This window comes from Pleurodeles waltl, chromosome 5 (assembly GCF_031143425.1).
Source record: "Pleurodeles waltl isolate 20211129_DDA chromosome 5, aPleWal1.hap1.20221129, whole genome shotgun sequence".
Classification (NCBI taxonomy): domain Eukaryota; kingdom Metazoa; phylum Chordata; class Amphibia; order Caudata; family Salamandridae; genus Pleurodeles; species Pleurodeles waltl.
This window is the reverse complement of record NC_090444.1, coordinates 786,085,655-786,103,128: the sequence shown is the minus strand read 5'-3', so window position 1 is coordinate 786,103,128 and position 17,474 is coordinate 786,085,655. Positions and strand designations below refer to the sequence as shown.

The following is a 17,474-nucleotide window of genomic DNA, read 5'->3' as shown; positions in this document are numbered from 1 at the left end:
TAATATAGGCTGCTACAAAATGTGCAAATACATTCCAGTTAAATTTAAAAAAAAGTGTTTTTCAAATACATATTTGATTAAAATATAGTTTATATCTAGTACTAACATTATGTATAACAGTCTAATAAAACCACACACTCCACAGCTCACCTTGGAACACCATTACAGTATCTCGCTGAAAAAAAATATCTTTGCTATTAGAAAACTTCAAGTGACTCCTTTGGTTAAAGTCAATGCAGGTTTTCAAGCCCCTTTATGTTCGCAGATTTACCAGTTGCCCACGTTTGCATTTCTTCAGGGAAGGAGACCCCCTGGCAAGAAGGCAGTTTCTTATCTATCTGCCCCTCCCTCCCTCAGAGCACAGGTGACCCCCTGCCTTTCAGTCCAGTTGGGGAAACTAATCTGCCTGTAATTAGGCCCTGCCTCCGTTGTCCTTTTGGTGAAAGGCTAAAATTACGGACAAATACCGTCCCTTAACCCTTTCATCGCGGACAACGGGCGGCAAGGCCAAATTACAGGCAGTACGTGGAAATTACCAACAGGTGGTCACCCTAATAACAGTAACATTCATGCCTGCGCGCCTGGCCCCACCTAAACAGAGGCTTGCATTTAATAATAGTATTCGCACTAACTGCCATTTATTTAGAGCTCACAAAATGCCTGCAGCGTCCCGAGCTGCTTCTAACGGGCCAATGCGGTGCCACAACGCAGCTCGGGAACAGGCAACTAGTAAAAGGGCAGTGACACAAAAGAAAGTCAGTGAAAGAGGAAAGCCGAGATTATATATATAGAATATATAATCGGCACGAGTACTGACCTTAAAGAAGGGGTAGCGCCGCTCCGACGAGTCTATAATGCGGTACTGCTGCTCCGACCGCAATCCGTTGTGCCCCTGGCAATGGCCGACCGTTACAATGAAAAACGCGCATGCATGTCATCTGCAATAAAATTCAAAGCGCGCATGCGCTACAGAACTGCCCGTTGAGGGGAGCAGTTCCAGACGGCGAAATTGTCAACATCGCTGGTGCGCATGCGCACAGTTGTGCGCATGCGCACATAACACAGCCGACCCGATTCGGACGGGGTGCGGCTAAAGATAGAACACCACAATGTGTAGGAATGTCATAAGAATGTGCCAATACTGGAAAACAAGTGTTGTCGAACCCTGGGCAAAACACTTACATAAATTAAGCACTGCCTGCAAGTCAAAGGTTAAAATCCTTATAATCTAATTCACCCCCTGTAAATTGCAAGACATACATTTAGAACCTTGGCGTGTTCCTCAATCTTTCATTAGTCTATGGTTGCTCCAAAAATCTTTCGTTAGGTAGTTATAGAAACTTATTGGTAAGTGCAATGTAAATAATTATTATTGTAATTATTAATTTATACATATTTACGTGATCTTCTTGCATGCAGAGCTTGGAAAACTCAAAAAGTTGCTTATAATTGATAGGTCATCGCTTAAGCACGTGTGAGGTGAAAATTAGCTTTGTGCCCAGTGTTTATTTTGTGCCTGCTTCTTGATTGTCAACCAGTGGTAGCACTACGTGATTATTTTGTAAACACGCACATCAACATCATATTACTTAAAAGGTTGTATATTAAAAAAAAAATAGCAGTGATTGCAGGACATTTTTACATCATTGGGTGATCTGGAATAGTCCAAACTGTCACATTTGTAGGAAGGTTAGTGGATAGCACCAATGCTGGAATTTGGCAGCAATGGTAGGAGCAGTGGGTGGTGAAAGCTGCAGTGGCCTCCTGAGAAAACATGCGGCCCTAGCAAGTACTTTTGTTTTTACAAATTATGCACTGTAATCTCTTTGTTTCCTCAATGGCATCAAGGTGTTAGGCTGTAGCTGGCTCCCAGTCAGGATGAGACTCGTTAAAAAGGTGTGCTGTTGGCCATTTGAGTGAAATATATTTTTGTGGGGCCCAGATAGAACTGATAAGAAAAATCCCTCACTCCCTGCAGGTTGCTGCTCTAAACACAGCAGCAGACTAAAGGGCATATTTACAAGCTTTTGAAGCAGGGCAGCACCACAAATATTGTAGCTGTGCTGCCGTACGTCAAAAGAAAAAGGCAGGAGTGCGCCATATCTATAAGATACAGCGCATCCCTGTTCTTCCCCCCAGCACTGGTGCACAATGAGCTGCCATGCGTCAACACATGGACCCATACCCAATGGTGACAGGGTGTCTGCGTTGTAGGGATGATTGTTTTTGAGCAGGAAGGCAGCGCACACAGAAAAAGGAAAACAAGGTGAAATAAAGGTATTACTGCTTGTTGCGCCTCTTTATGCCATGCCTGGGGAGGCGTAGGCTTTTGACGCATTCCCAGGTTTACGAAATCTTGTAAATCTGGGAGTGTGCCAAATACCATGGGTGTTACATAGGAACACCCAGTGTAACACCCATGGCACGCCTCCCTGTCGCAGAGTGAGGCAATGCAGCGACTTGCACTGGGTCACCTCAGTCTATGTCTACAAAGATATGAAAAGCAATGCAAGGTGGCCTTGTAGATGTGGCCCGCAGTTTGCGCCGCTGGACCGTCACTAAAAGTGGCATTCTGACAGCACAGAGGGGCTTCTAAATATGCCACTAAGTGTGGGTGAAGCTAAATAAGTCTCGGTGGCAGCACATTGCATCGGAACACAGTCAGTACATTTCACTGGGTCAGTCAAGATCTGTGATCCTGTTCCACATTAGTTGCTGGATACAACTGGATCCCCCTCATTTCTGATGCTGCCTAAAGTTTAGGAAGTCAGTGTATTTTATACAGAACTCAGAAGTGTGGTAACACTCCTGAGTTAGGCCAGAGACTCTTGATTTTTAAAACATAAATGACTGTATTTTAGATGTCTCCCAATTAACAATTCCTCTTCCTTAATAAGCAACAATAAGGGAATTAATGCCCCCCTTTTTTCCTACATCTCCCTCTAATACATTCTTAAACCGTGTCATGTATGTTTTTTCAAAGTCTAAATACTCCAATGCCTAACATCTTGGATGAAAACTAGTGCCTGACAAAAACGAGGAAAAGTTACATTTTGTAAATTCCTGCGGCTGGGGGGTGGGTGGGGGAATTGCAAGAATATTAGTCTGATGAGAACCCTGGATATTGATCACCATAGATTCATGGTCGGTCCCTTACTTGTTTAGGGCTGCTTTAATGTACCTAATTAGTTTAACTGTACATTAACACAAGCTGATTTTCGATTTTGTGTATTCCACCTTCTGTGTTGCAGTTCATAGTGTCCTGTCACCGTGTAAACAAATGCCCACTGGCATAAATGCCAACTTTTCTTATTAGGGTTTGAAACTCCTGATTTTTTAAGCAAAATTTCTTCATTTTAGTGTTGGCCTACTTCAAATCGTCTTCACTTCATAGGAGTTAACAGGGAAACTATTTATTTACTTATTAGATTTTTTTACCAGCATAGAGCAAGCACCATATTCCTTTGATTTGTTTTCTACGTCTTTATCTTATATTTACCCAAATGTTGGCACATACACAGGACAGAACAAGAGTCATGCTACATTGACCATTTGAGTCGTCCCACTTTGCTCTGATAGAAGAGCAAGGTATTGGGGCTTTGACAGTTCACAGCCTTTACTTAGTTCAGTACTGTCATTGCGGGAGTGGCCTGTAATTTAGGGCGGAGGGGCCACGCCCACGCCTTTTGCCCCTCATGAAGAGAGTCTGTCAGGCTGAACAAAGGTCAGCCTGACAGACACTCTTCATGTTCAGGTCAGGCAGCCAGGAGCAGACATGCACGATTTGCGCAGACTCCTGGCTGCCTGAGCTGAACTTTGCTGGGCTGAGGAGGTCACAGCTCCCATGAGCGTGACCTCCTCGGCTCAGCAAAGGTGCCTCAAGGCACTCCCCTGGGTGACGAGGAAAGCGTCACCCATTAACTTCGATCTGAGCGCTTCAGGTTTAAGCCCTGAAGCGGCCAGGACGAGTGTCAATCAGTGACACTTCATCACAGAGTGGGGTGGGGTCAGCAGTCTCACTGACCCCATCCCACTCTGTGATAAGGCTGGGACTGCTGCCTTCCCTTTGGGAAGGCAGCAGTCCCAACCCTCCTGGGACCTCCGAGGCTGAAGGTAAGTGTGTGTGTGTGTGTGTGTGTGAGATCTTTTAAAATGAATGTTTGGTGCATGCGTGCATGTTTGAATGTTATGAGTGTTGTTAAGGGATATGCGTGCGTGTGTGTGTGAAAGAATGAGTATGCGATCTTTTAAAATGAATGTTTGGTGCGTGTGTGCATGTTTGAATGTTATGAGTGTTGTTAATGGATGTGCGTGCGTGTGTGAAAGAATGAGTATGATCTTTTAAAATGAATATTTACTGCATGCGTGCATGTTTGAATGTTATGAGTGTTATTAATGGATGTGTGTGCGTGTGTGTGTGTGCTTCCCGCCTGTCCCCTCCCTCCTAAAGCTGCCGGCCGCCAGTGCATCATTGGGAGCTCGCACTTAGGCTGATAGCAGTCCTCTTAGGGTTTTTGTGGCACTGCAGAAAGAAGGAGCCTTTACTTCTGATGATGCTCTAGGTAAATAATTATGAGGTTTGATTGGAACTGTTTGATCCTTTCTAAGACTTTACAGGGAATCACAGAAAATTATCCGGTACTCTAGTTAATCTAGTGATCAAAACCTTGCATCACGCTCCTATTTACAAAGATATGTTTTAACATATCTGACTACTTACAGCCAAGCAGATTTCTGTAGGAAAGATTGGGCCTCAACTGCTTGCAATGGGATGATGCTCTTGCATAATTTCTTCCTGCGCTCAACCGTGAAATGGCAGAAGTCTCATGTTACAAAGTACTTTATATGGATGTCTGCGACTGGGAAGGAGGGTTTAGCCATCACAACGATCCCCTGGCATAAATTGCCCACGTAGATCTAATTAGGGCGTTTATACAGTGGAAGTATCCCTTCTGTTGACTTTGGCTGAAATGGAAACCAGTGTGGTTGCTGAATTTGGGAATCCCATTCAACTTAATCAAGGACCAATTTCTGAAACAGTTTGACAATAAATATTCGAGCATCTTTTCCTTCAGTCCACTATACCCACTGAAAATCAGGATACTTTGCAGACAGTTGACTGAAAGAAGGTGGATAATTGATCATGGTTTTGATGATGGTTTTGTCGCCAGTGGGGGAAATATTATGGGTATTGTAGCATGGACACGCAGGGATAAACCCAAAGCATATTGGTTTCACAGCTAGTATTATTCAATTATGAGTTTATAAAAGTGCATGGGATACACCTGTGTAATCTCACATAGGAGAGGGACATGCTATGCTGTCCTTCAACAACAGCAGTGGGGGGAGGTTGATGATCTCGTGGTGGGAGGGGCTTGCTTTGGCGAGCAAATACAGGGGTGTGTAGTTTAGGTTGCTTGCTTTGAGAGGCAGGGCACGGGTGTGGATGTGGTGAAGCACTATGAAAAGGGCAATAGAATGAAGTATATGCAAGTAGATTTTGTCTTCCTTTTTCAATTATTTTCACTCAGCAGATGTATAGGTTGAACAGTGGATGGAGCTTATAGTGTTTAGACGGAATGGGTCCAAAAATACAAATAAAAATTCTAAGCTTAAATGTTGTAGGTTTAAATAGTCCACTAAAGTGCAGATTAGTCTCAGAGGCACTCTCACAATATAATGACCAAATCATTTGCATGGTGGAGACTCATATTGTGCACCAGCAAATGTATGTATTTCAGCAAATAGGCCATGAGTTTTTGACTTGTACCTCTCAACAAAAAACCAATATGGGGCGTAGAAGTCGTTAGTAGAAAGGGTAGCAGTATATAACTAGTCAAGCAGCTATATGACACGGAATGTCAGAGGGCTATAGAAAAAATAAAGTACAAATTGCAGAGCATTGTAATATGTGAATTATTATGTCCATAATTTAGATAACCCAAAGGTGATTCATAGAATCACAGTGGAACTTGCAGGGTGCAATAGCAACTCAGTAAAGCTTGACTTGTATTATGTACTATATTTTAGATACTTCTAACAAATTAGCACCTCCACAATTGATTAAAATACGCAATGATGTGCTGCAGTTAGTCAAAGTAGGTCGGTATTTGATCTGGGTAGAGTTAAAAAGGAGAAGGAGATTGGTTTCACATTCTACTCACACGTTCATCAAAATTACTCCAGGAATGACATCGTTTTTACTTCACCTAAACTAACAAATCTGGATTTGCTAGACATTTATCCTATGGTCATTCCGGACTATAACCGACGCCGCCTTTTTTATTTTTTTTGGCTACGTGTATTTAATTGGTTTTATCAAATACAACCATGTCAACAATAACTCACCACTATCCATATAAAATCTGTCAAGAATTACAGGAGTACAGAAACAATCCCAACGAGTCTACACCAAACTCCCGGGAGTAACCTGTACATTGCCGTCTGCCTAAACCACCACCTATTCCTATACTTCAGCCCCTCCTAACCATTGGGCAGAGTTTCCGAAGGTAGGTTCAGGTTTTCCCCTTCTCAGGCGTTCTCTCCTTCATCAGGGGTAGCTGGCCAGACTCAGTGTCCCAATATAGGCTGTACTAGGCTTGTCAGGGCCCTCGCACCTTAAGGAGTTTGTTTGCGCAGCCCCTGGCAGTGCAAATCATTTTCTCGATGCCATCACTACATTATATATGTCAAGTCACTTAACCTCTGACCACTTAAGACAGCATTCTGAGGTAGGCTCTGGCAGCCCACTATTTTAAAACTAAGTCCTTGGTGTCACAAAAGACGAACACAGACATATGTCAAAAGTTGTGAGTTTTTTTAGTGACTTACACCTGACGTGTTTTGGCCAAAGGCCTATCCCAGGGCTCATGAGTGGTGTGGTTCCAACAACATCACTATATTGTGTATAAACATAGACATAAAACATAAACAAAGGAAAATACTTTCATTTGCCTCTTCAAACAAGGTGAAATGTCAAACATCTTGGAGTAGAGCACATAAGTTGAAAAGCCACTGGGGCATTACTGTCCTTTTTATAGATATGTGTTAATAAATGTTTTCCTGTATTATGTCCTTCCACTTGGTGAGAATGATTCAGTTATAATTTTATGTAATGTCAAATGTAATTGCATGATTGCTGATATACATCAGCACGGGTGAACTATTTTTTGATTTTGTCTCCCCCCTTCATGCTCCATGGCAGCAATGGTCCTTACAGCATGAGCAGCACCAACATCGCAAACTCCATCGGCCACGTTTTTCACACTGTTACCTAATTAGAGTAATTTAATTTGGCTTTCTCTTTCCCATTCCATAGCTTTCCCAAAAACACTTATAATTGATAAATGCTTTACTAAAACACACAGAAATCCACAACGGGGCTCTCCTGGCGCAGAGGGAGAGCTGATACCACAATATTCACTGCACTTAGGAAAAGTCACCCCATAATGCTTTGCAAGCATTCTTTTTTTCAAAACATTTTTGCCCATAACTCAACCTGTGGTGGTCCTAGGACAATGGGACCACTGCCAAAACATTCAGCATGACTCACTCTTTCTGTTTAGGTCATCACTGGATCCCCAACACTAGGTTAGTGGGGACCCCAAAATAATAACTCCTCCCACCATCCAGTCCATTTTCCTCCCACAATTCAGTTTTATTTTAAGTTCTCTTATGGCTGGAACTTTGGTTTAACAGCCTGGCATAGTTTGTGTTCTAAGGGCCTTATTATTGCAGTAGGACTGTTAGGTCAGAAAATGTTCAAGGCACTAAGCTCTCTAGGGGCTACATATATGGTTGCAATACATTACTTTATGCCATTCTATTTTCATGTGGTTATGCCCTCTAGGGGCTGGTTAAATGGTTACATGACCATGTTTCTTACAAATGATATTTTTATTTTCGTGTCCTCTATGGGCTGTTCTGAGAATTACAATCAACATACTATAATATTTGCTGCAGTCAGTTGTCCCAGAATGCTTTGCAGGGAATTCTTTTACACAACATTTTTGCTCATAATGCAGTGGTAATAGGTCAGTGGGACCACCTCCAAACGTTCACCACAGTCTGCTGTTTCTGTCTATATCATTTCTGGGTCCCCACACTAGGTTAGTGGGGACCCCAAAATAATAACCTCTTCCTCCATTCAGGGTTTTTGTAACCTCTCTCATGGCTGAAACTGTTGCTTTACAGCTGAGAGTAATTTGTGTTTTAGGGGTCTTGTTTGTAATGTTATTGCAGTAGGCCTGCTAGCCCTTAAAATGTGTATTGCGCTATGGCCTCTTAGGGCTAAATATATGGTTACACTGCAATACTTTCAGTCATTTTCTTTTCATGTGGTTATGATAGGGACTAACTATATGGTAATAAGACCATGTTTCTTAAAATGCTATTTTCATTGCGGTGTCCCCTAGGGACTGTTCTGAGCATTACAGTCTAATGTCAAATGTTTATTTCTGATAAAGATTTTTTTGAGTTTATATGATAATTGTATATGTTTTATTAAATCTCGCCTTATTGCTATTATGAACATGATCCAGGCCAACATAACATTCACATTACACTATGACTGTTCGAACGCTCTTGATATGTTTGGGTGACCCTTTTAGTTTAATTATCTTGTTACTCCGCGTGGCACTCGTTTTGGGAATTGTGTTAGCCAGCCAGCAACTCTGAGGGTGGGATGGTGAAAGTGGTATTCCATTGGAATTAGCATGGCAGATATATATTAGGATGCTAAATGGCAACATTTTCATTTGTGGCTGCAAATAGAGGAAGAAGGTAAATGGAAGTGCTTTAGTGATATGCAGGAAAATACCAAATTATGAGGCAGGGTTGACCAGTTTATGTGGCAAGAAAAGACCAGTTATGCATTTACAACGCCAGTAGCTCTAACTCAAATGCAAGACCCATTGCATTGGCAATGCTTGTTTTAAATAGTGGGCTGCCTGAGACAACTGCAGAATGCCGCCGTAAGTGGTCAGAGGTTACAGGACTTGTACATTGCTGTTATTCAAATAAATTCCCTCTGGGTCTGCAAAATGCAGATTACCTTCACAGCAGAAACATAGGAATGGAGTAACTGTACTGTTCGGTGCACCCGCGAAGGATCAACCGGCATCGGTATCAGAGAATGCGGACTGTGGTGCACTCCATTAGCGGTGAGTGCACTGTGGGGTGTTGGATACGTTCTGTCTGTTGTATGATAAGTAAATGGGAGAGAAGTATTCCAAGAATGTTTGGCAAGTGGAGCCTATTCGCTAGATAGCTTGTGGACTTCTATCAGTATGGGGCAACTCAAGAGCAGTGTCTACAAGAATTTTTATAGTTTGAGGCAAAATGGCTTTCATTTTAGAAGCTAGGAGAAAAGAGGCAGCTAACAAACGTTTTCCAAACAAATGAAATACGACAAACTTGAAAGACTGTACAAAAACAAATTGTCAAAATGGTAGGAGATGGAATCATTACAAAAGTTTATAGATGTGGGAAGAGTCCATAGGGAGTGAAGGATTTTTACAATGCCCACTTATCAATATCCGGACCAGGATATGCTCACGAACAGGTAGACAATACTAATAATTGTTAAATGACCATGATGAGCACTCTGGTAAAGAATACACTAGAGGATAGAAGAAGACTATTAGAAGAAATTCAGAAATTATGTACAGAACTATGCAATGAGGATTCCATATTGGACTTTGACTTATTTATGTCTAATACCCAAAAGAAACTTGATAAAGTGAAAGAGGACATTAAATCCAAGAAACAACATATATTTATAAGGGACTTCACAGATTACCAGGCAGGAAGAATCTTGACGTTCAACAAAAAAAAATGATTACATGTGCAAGGACGACTTGGTGAAGAGTTGAGCACCTCAAAGCAGTAACAGCAACCAAACTTAGAATTGGCAACATAAAGTGATGCATCTGAAAGTAGTATGCCTGATGTCTCTGATTCATCCCCCACAAGGGAAGAACCAATTGTAGGCAGGTATTTTTTTTAACAGAAATTTCAACTTCTAAACAGGGGAAGGACAGAGTTCAACCTAGGAACACATTTTCAAAGACGCAGAGGAAAAAGTGGACACACACATCAAGACAAAAAGAAGGAAAGGACAACAATCCAGTGGGAAAATGGCAAAGGAGGAGCAGAAGGCACAATGAATACACAACAAAATTAATGTGGTAAATCTTTCAAAACACTTTATATGCAAGAATGAAATAGAAGTATTATCATTGGGTTTATCCTTCTGCCCAACCTCTAATTTGGCTTAGGATCAAAGCAGGGTTGACATATTCCATTTTACAAGAAAACTCAAAGTAAAGAAATGGTTTGGGCAGAAACACACATTTGAAGGAACACAACAAACTCATAGTGATTTTCTCGGTAGTGACATTGAAAATTGACATACACTTTCTTCATTAGAATCTGAAACTTTGCACAATGATGATCATTTTGTGAATCTGGATAATTTGATTATTGATGTTGGCATAAGTTGTTTGAGTGGTTTTATGTCCAAATCAATCTTTACACCAAGTGTTTCATATGAAGCAATAGATGTATTTGAGAAGGGGGTGATACAAGATCTAAATAAGATTACATTCAGACCCTTCTATAGCAGGAACAACTCAACTCATAAAGAAACAGTGATAAAGCAGTCTGATAAAGGAGGAAATGTGGTGGTGTTATCTATTGAGAAATTTGTGCAGGAAGGAATGAGGCAGATGAGTGACCATACTTGTTATCAGAATGTGAACTGCCGCGAGGTTACACATTGTAATCGTAAACATATGGATATGCTGGTAAACTGGAAAGATCGGGGGCTCCTGGAAATATGAAGAATATTAATTTCTGAGGTGTAACTACCCTAAAACCCCAGTGTTATACTGATTGCCTAAGCTGCATAAGATGCCCAATCCCCCAGGAAGGACTATTGTTTTGGTTCTCTTCTTGAAAACACATAAAGGTTTATAGATCACTATTTAAGACCATACATCCCTACCTGTGTATGTGCGGGACACATGACACTTCCTCTTTATCAATGAAGGGTCCACTGGGAACAGGATTTCACTTTAGTTACCATGGACATGAACATCTTATAAACCTGTATCAAACATGAGCTTCATGTGGAAGAATGTAGTTATTTTGTGCGAGTTAGATCATTATCTCTTCTGTTACATACAGAAATTGTTCTAGACATGATAATTTATTGTCTTTACAATAACTTTTTATTTTCAACAATGAATTGTGCAGATACATGGTACAACAATGGACACCTGCTTCGTCCCTTCTATGCAAACTTGGCTGTGGGAGGAGCAGGTGGTCTGCAATATAGATGACTGTGATGAATAGATTGTACTTTGGTTAAGATACATTGACAATGTTTTCTACTATCTGGAGAGGAAGTGAACGTCAGCTCAGGCATTTATCGATGGGTTGAATAATAGCATCTACAATTTGAAATAGTAGCACACAGGCTACCTTTGAAGTAGAATGTAAAAACATGGTCAGGCGATTGAAAGAGAGAGGTTATGGTCAAAAGACCATTAGTAAGGCACTTGAAAAAGTTCATCAGATTGAGAGAGATGACTTACTTCAAATGCATAAAAAAAACAAAGATGAAAAAGGAGGAGGAGAATTTAAGATTCATTACTATGTTCTTGAACTCAGCAAAACAAGTCAGGGATATCCTCACCAAATGCTTGCATGTATTAAATACAGATAGTACATGGGGGGAATATCCCACAATTACTTTCGGCAAGAGTAAATAATTGAAGGATGTTCTGAGTCATAAACTCATTTAAGAAAGAAAAAGCATTGGCAGTATGGGCAGCATAAAGGGATTTGCTTGTTGTAGTCCATGCAAAGCATGTTGAAACAGCAGTAATGTTGCACGTTTTAGAGTCCCTAACACCTACAGAGACTTTGAGATTAGGACACATCTGATGTGCTTTTTTAATTACTGCATTTATTTCATCAAATGTCCTTGTAATAAACTATATATATTGGCAGTCCTATTCACATGGCAATAAAGTGTATTCTAGAGCATATGCAGGCTACTCAGCCAAATGATAAACAATATCCAGTTGCCAGGAACTTCTATGACCTGCATTATCAAAATAGTAATTGTCACAATATTTTGTGATTGATAGGATGGAGGTCAATATCAAAGGTGGCATCAAAATTGGTAATCTACACAGATTAGTATCTAGATATGTTGTAGATTTTGACACTTTGATTTCGAACTATTTGAATTCTGAAGAAGAAATTGTTGTACATCTGGATTAAAAAATGTGAGAACTTCATTGATTTAGCATTGGATTCTCCTATGAGCGTTTTGTAGTGTTGATGTTCTTTTATCTGATGTTTTAGTATATCATCTATGTCTCCCTCCCACGTGATTCTAAGGGAACAAAGTTTGTCAGGCTTGATATTAATCAGGATGTGATAAATAAGGGAAGTAGCCTTGTACGTTAGTTCCTCCGAGAGTAGTCTGCCCTCAAGGGGAATGTTATCCTCTATGTCCTCCTAGGGGATGTTCTCCACATTCAGTGTGCATGGGAGTTGTAGATATCAAACGTGTTGGGAGTCATGTAGGTTATGCTCCTCTTGCAAATTACCAAATTATTTTATTCCTCCCCCTCCTATTGCATCCTCCAGGGTCGAGATCCCAATGGGGTCCCAGGCTTTTATCCCAGTTGTGTTCCTCAAATCACACACTTGGTCTCCCAACCTCAAGTGAGTCATTTTAGACAGTTTGTTTTTCCAACCTATGTAGGCCATAGCCTTATCTAAGGCCGCCGGGGGTGGAGGGGTCTTCATTGGTCCCAGCAGGGAGGTTTGGGAGCATGTGCCATAAATGTAGTGTTTGTGGGATTTCTTCTCCATAAAGTGCCTCTCTACCCTTCTCTGCATGTACCCCCCCATTCATTTATGGCCTGTAACTGAGTGGTTCAGTAGTGTCATGAGGCCTTCTCGGGCCCACGTTGGTTCTCCATTTTAGATCAGTTTTCTATTTTAAATTTTACACATTTTAGCTGACATCTCTTGAGTGACATTTTACACATTTAGGATTGCACTATATTTTTCCAAGAATACAATGTACATGCTGCTTCTTTTTAGCTAGTCTTTCTCAACATGTAATCTGTGCACTCTGTTCAAGGTTAGTGACACAGTACAAAATATCCTAGTGCTTGTGTTTCTCGTTCAGAAACAGCTTCTAAGATTCAGATATATCATTGCATCAGAGATGTGCCTCTAACACAGTATGGTTTTGATTATATAAATGATGCCGTTAGAAATGGAGGTTCAAGTTGGCAGTGGTTTGTACCCTGTCAAATAGGGACCCTTACTCTAGTCAGGGTGATGGAACCACACAGTTAAGACAACCCCTGCTCACCCCCTTGGTAGCTTGGCACGAGCAGCCAGGCTTATCTCTGAGGCAATGTGTACACACACAAACAGTAACACAAATTACTGTACACCAGTTTAGAAAAAAGAACAAGATTAAGTTAAACAAGACAAAAACAAACAACAAAATTCCAACATACACAAGCAAAGAAACACATTTTTAAAGAATAAATCTCAGTAAAGCACTTAGAAACACAATAGTTCCAACTGGGGCTGTCAGGACGTCATTCCCAACAGTCTGACCCCACTCGGGAGGGAGTGCGGGCCGGTCATGGAGTCACACAGACCGCCAAGTACAGTACCTTTGGAAAATGAGGAAACAAAAACTTTGCATAGAGTTAGGGAGGTGAGGCGATGCTGGAGCCCGTGCAGTGTTGGTTCCTTACTGCTACCGGGTAGGTGAGGCATTGGTTCCTTACTGCTAGACAGGGGACGTGAGACATTGGTTCATTACAGTTGCAGGGAGGTGATGCAGCATCAGTGGTGAAGCTTCGGCTCCTTATGATCTGGCGGAGTTGATAAAGCCAGCAGGTCAAGATGTGAGGCGTTGACTTTGCGGTGTCATGGTCACACCACAGGGGCACAGGTGCTGCGGCGGAGTCGTAGTCAGGTGTTCCAGACGTCGGGGACATGGCACTCAGGACTCACGCTGTGGCCGGACTTTGAAGGCGCTGCAGTGGCGTTGGGCATGTGGCGTCGGTCACAGTCGCTGCACTCAGCGGGGTCCATGGCTCCGGTGTAGGCAGCGGTGTGAAATTGGACAGCAGCACCAGTTCTGAAGTCAATCTGGAGTCGATGTACTTGGTTTCTTCTTGGTTACACTAGAACTCACTCCCAAGGGCCCAGGAACTGGATTTGGCACCACTTGGCGAGTGAGAACTGTCAGCAAGAGAGCACCGGTGCTAGCAGATGAAGTATTTGATGTCTCTGAGACTTCTAACAGGGCGCAAGCTCAGTGCAAGCCCTTGGAGAACCTTTGGAAGCAGGATGTAGAATGCAAAGTCCAGTCCCTTCACTCCCAGGACAGAAGCAGCAGGACAACACAGCAACAGGCAGAGTGGTAGTCCCTCCTGCAGCATATAGCTCTTCTTCCTGGCAGAATGTCCTCAGTCCAGAAGGATTCTAAAGTTGTTGTCTCAGAGGTCCAGTCATTTCTGCCTTTGAAGTAGGCAAACTTCAAAGAAAAGTCTTTGTAGTGCACAAGGCCCTGCCTTTCCTGCCCTGGCCCCCAGACATACTCCTGGGGGTTGGAGACTGCTTTGTGTAGGGACAGACACAGCCCTATTCAGGTGCAGGTATCTGCTCCTCCCACCACTCTAGCCCAGGAAGACCCATCAGGATATGCAGGGCACATCTCAGCTACCTTTGTGTAACTGTCTAGAGTGAATTCACAAACAGCCCAACTGTCATCCTGACCCAGGCGTGTATTCCACAGCAAGGCAGAGGCACAGAATGGTTAAGCAAGAAAATGTTCACTTTCTAAAAGTCACATTTTCAAACTTACAATTTGAAAACCAACTTCACCAAAAAGGGGAAACCCTGCAGAAAGGGCAACTTCCAACAGATGCACTGGTCCAGGGGGTTCAGAGGAGCACTCCAGCCACTACTGTTCTGGAAAAAAGTTAATTCTCTCTATGCAAGACTACAATTATTCCAATAAATGTTTGGAAAACGATATTCGTTTGTTTCTTGTGTTTACGCTAGGCATGCATGAGTAAACAACGAAATGGGTAAGATCTGCTTCCACAACTTCATTGGGAGTCAGAGTGTCATGTTCGAGATTGCTGTAATCATCATTTACACTGGAAAGGTTGGGGGTTCAGGTGAGGCACTATGAGCTAGCTAGGAATTGGGTTGGTAGTTACTGATGGTCTAGATGGACTCAGTCCTCTTCTCTTGAAGCTCTACTGCCCTAATACCCAGTCCTAACGTTTAGTTGGAATCGTATTACGGTAGTATGCTCTAAGCTCTGGCATTGCAAGACCACCACTGAATTCCGATCTATACCAGGTACAGAGTGTGATTTGGGGGGAGTTCTACCATGCCAGAGAAGGAAATGCAGGGTTGCTTCAACCTTGTCAAAGAAACCCTCAGGCAGTGTCTGGGGAGAGTTTTGGAGGACATATAAACATGTGGCAGAGTAATAATTTTGAATAATGCTGCTCTGCCTATAGTCAACAGGGGGAGGTGGCTCCAATGATCAGTGTTGTCCTGAAACCACTGAAAGACCACTTCCAGTTTTTTTGGGGTTTTTTTCAAGGACCTTTTCGGACATTTCATGATGTCTAACCAGGATATTAGAAACGGTCTGTGAATACCATGATCTCTGAGGGTAAGCATCCCTGCTGGAGGACAGTCGCCCATCTTATACAACATAGACTTTTTACAGTTAATCTTGTAGTCAGCATATCATTTAAATGCACAGAACACTGATAAGGCCATCCCTGGTTCTCTTAGATGCAATGGAATGTCATCAACATAGAGTGATACCTTCTCTGGGAAGCCTGACCCATTGGCACAGAGTGCAAGCCCGCAAGACAGAGTACCAGGCACTGAGCAAATAACAAGAGTGAAAGGGTGCAGCCCGACGCATCGCCCTCCCAAGGGAAAACTCTCAAGAGTATCCCATTGACTTTCATAGTCGCCGTTGGCTTTCCATAGAGTAGGTGTCCCACCTAGGGTATTTCGAACCAAAGCCCATTTCCTCTAGGACCTGGAAACTGCCAGCTGATGGAATTAATGGCTTTCTCCGCATCCAGTGAAAACAGGGCAGCCGCCTTTGTGAATCGCACCTCCAGCCAGTTTTATAGACGTTGCAGATCATGTTGGATTGACATGCCTGACATAAATCGTATCTGATACCTGTGCACCAGGGTTGTAATTATTCGTCCTAAACTGAGTGCCAGCATCTTGGCAAGGATCTTGACCTCCTTATTAAGGAGAGAGACTGGCCTAGAAGAAGCACATTAGTTCAGGGGTTTCTCATTTGGGTATAACCACAACTGTTGCCTTGCTTAAGTCACTTGGGAGTTTCCTCCTTCTGGCCCACATCCTCCAACACTGCTAGGATTTGTGGCCCTTCTACTGACAGAGTTCGCCTATTAAACTCTACTGGTATGCCGTTTGGGCCTGAAGTTGTACTCAGTTGCATACAACACATACTTCTGTTCCTTGATGGAGAAGTTTTTCCAGTGGTATGATATTTTAGGCCGGGTCTCAGAGTACCATCTTATAAGCCTCCAAGATTACCCATTGTGAGTCGAATGTACCCACAATTTCTTCAAAGTATAGGGCAGAGTCCGTGCAAACTTCTGCCATTGCCTCATTATTCTGCAGATCCCAACTGTTTAACTGCTAATAATTCCCCTATCTCATAGGGGCCATGCTTAGCGTAACTCTGAGAGGGGCTTTGTCTGAGATACCCCTGGGTTGCTAGTCCCCTATATGACAGTATCCAGACACGAGGGAAGAAAATCATTACAGGAAAATGATTTGTGGGTCACAGAGAAGAAAGAGTAATCGCTGGCGTAGGGGTGTTTTAGCCTCCACACATTTGTAAGACCCAGTGCTAACATGAAGCATGACAGACGGTAGAGGGTGGTGGGTTGACCTGTCTGGGTCCTCCCTGAGGCAGATCTATCAAGAGAGGTAACCATGATCATCTTTGTGTGACCCCTACTAAATGTATATGGTTGGTGCTCCCAGTAAACCTTTGCCCAGTGTTACCAGCACAGGATGATGACGTCGGGGGTGTTGACACAGTATTAACAGGGACTTCCTATCTCTCGAGCCCAGTACCCCTGGAAATCTACCCCCTGAGTCATACCAGGTCTTCTCTAGTTTGAATGTGGGCTCTTTTTTTGCCAGGATTGCTACCCACCTCGACTCCCTGACATAATCCACATGCGCTCATAATCCCCTTCATCCTCAAATGAAGATTGATGAACAGCAGAAGGATTTAGATGAATGTTTAATAGGACCATTGTTAAACATAATGCATGTCATACTTAATATCAGATTTTCTTAGTAAGAATCTTTATAATGCATCCATAAGCATAGTC

At 42.4% G+C, this 17,474-nt stretch overlaps 1 long non-coding RNA gene across 1 annotated transcript in view; it reads right to left on the bottom strand.

Annotated features, from left to right (window-relative positions):
- The window catches only part of LOC138297314 (uncharacterized), a 29,454-nt gene extending 28,604 nt beyond the window's left edge, over positions 1 to 850 (bottom strand). The window contains exon 1 of the long non-coding RNA XR_011204018.1: positions 818 to 850. This is a non-coding gene — a long non-coding RNA (uncharacterized lncRNA). The remainder of the gene's footprint in view (positions 1 to 817) is intronic.
- Positions 851 to 17,474: the final 16,624 nt, after the last annotated feature.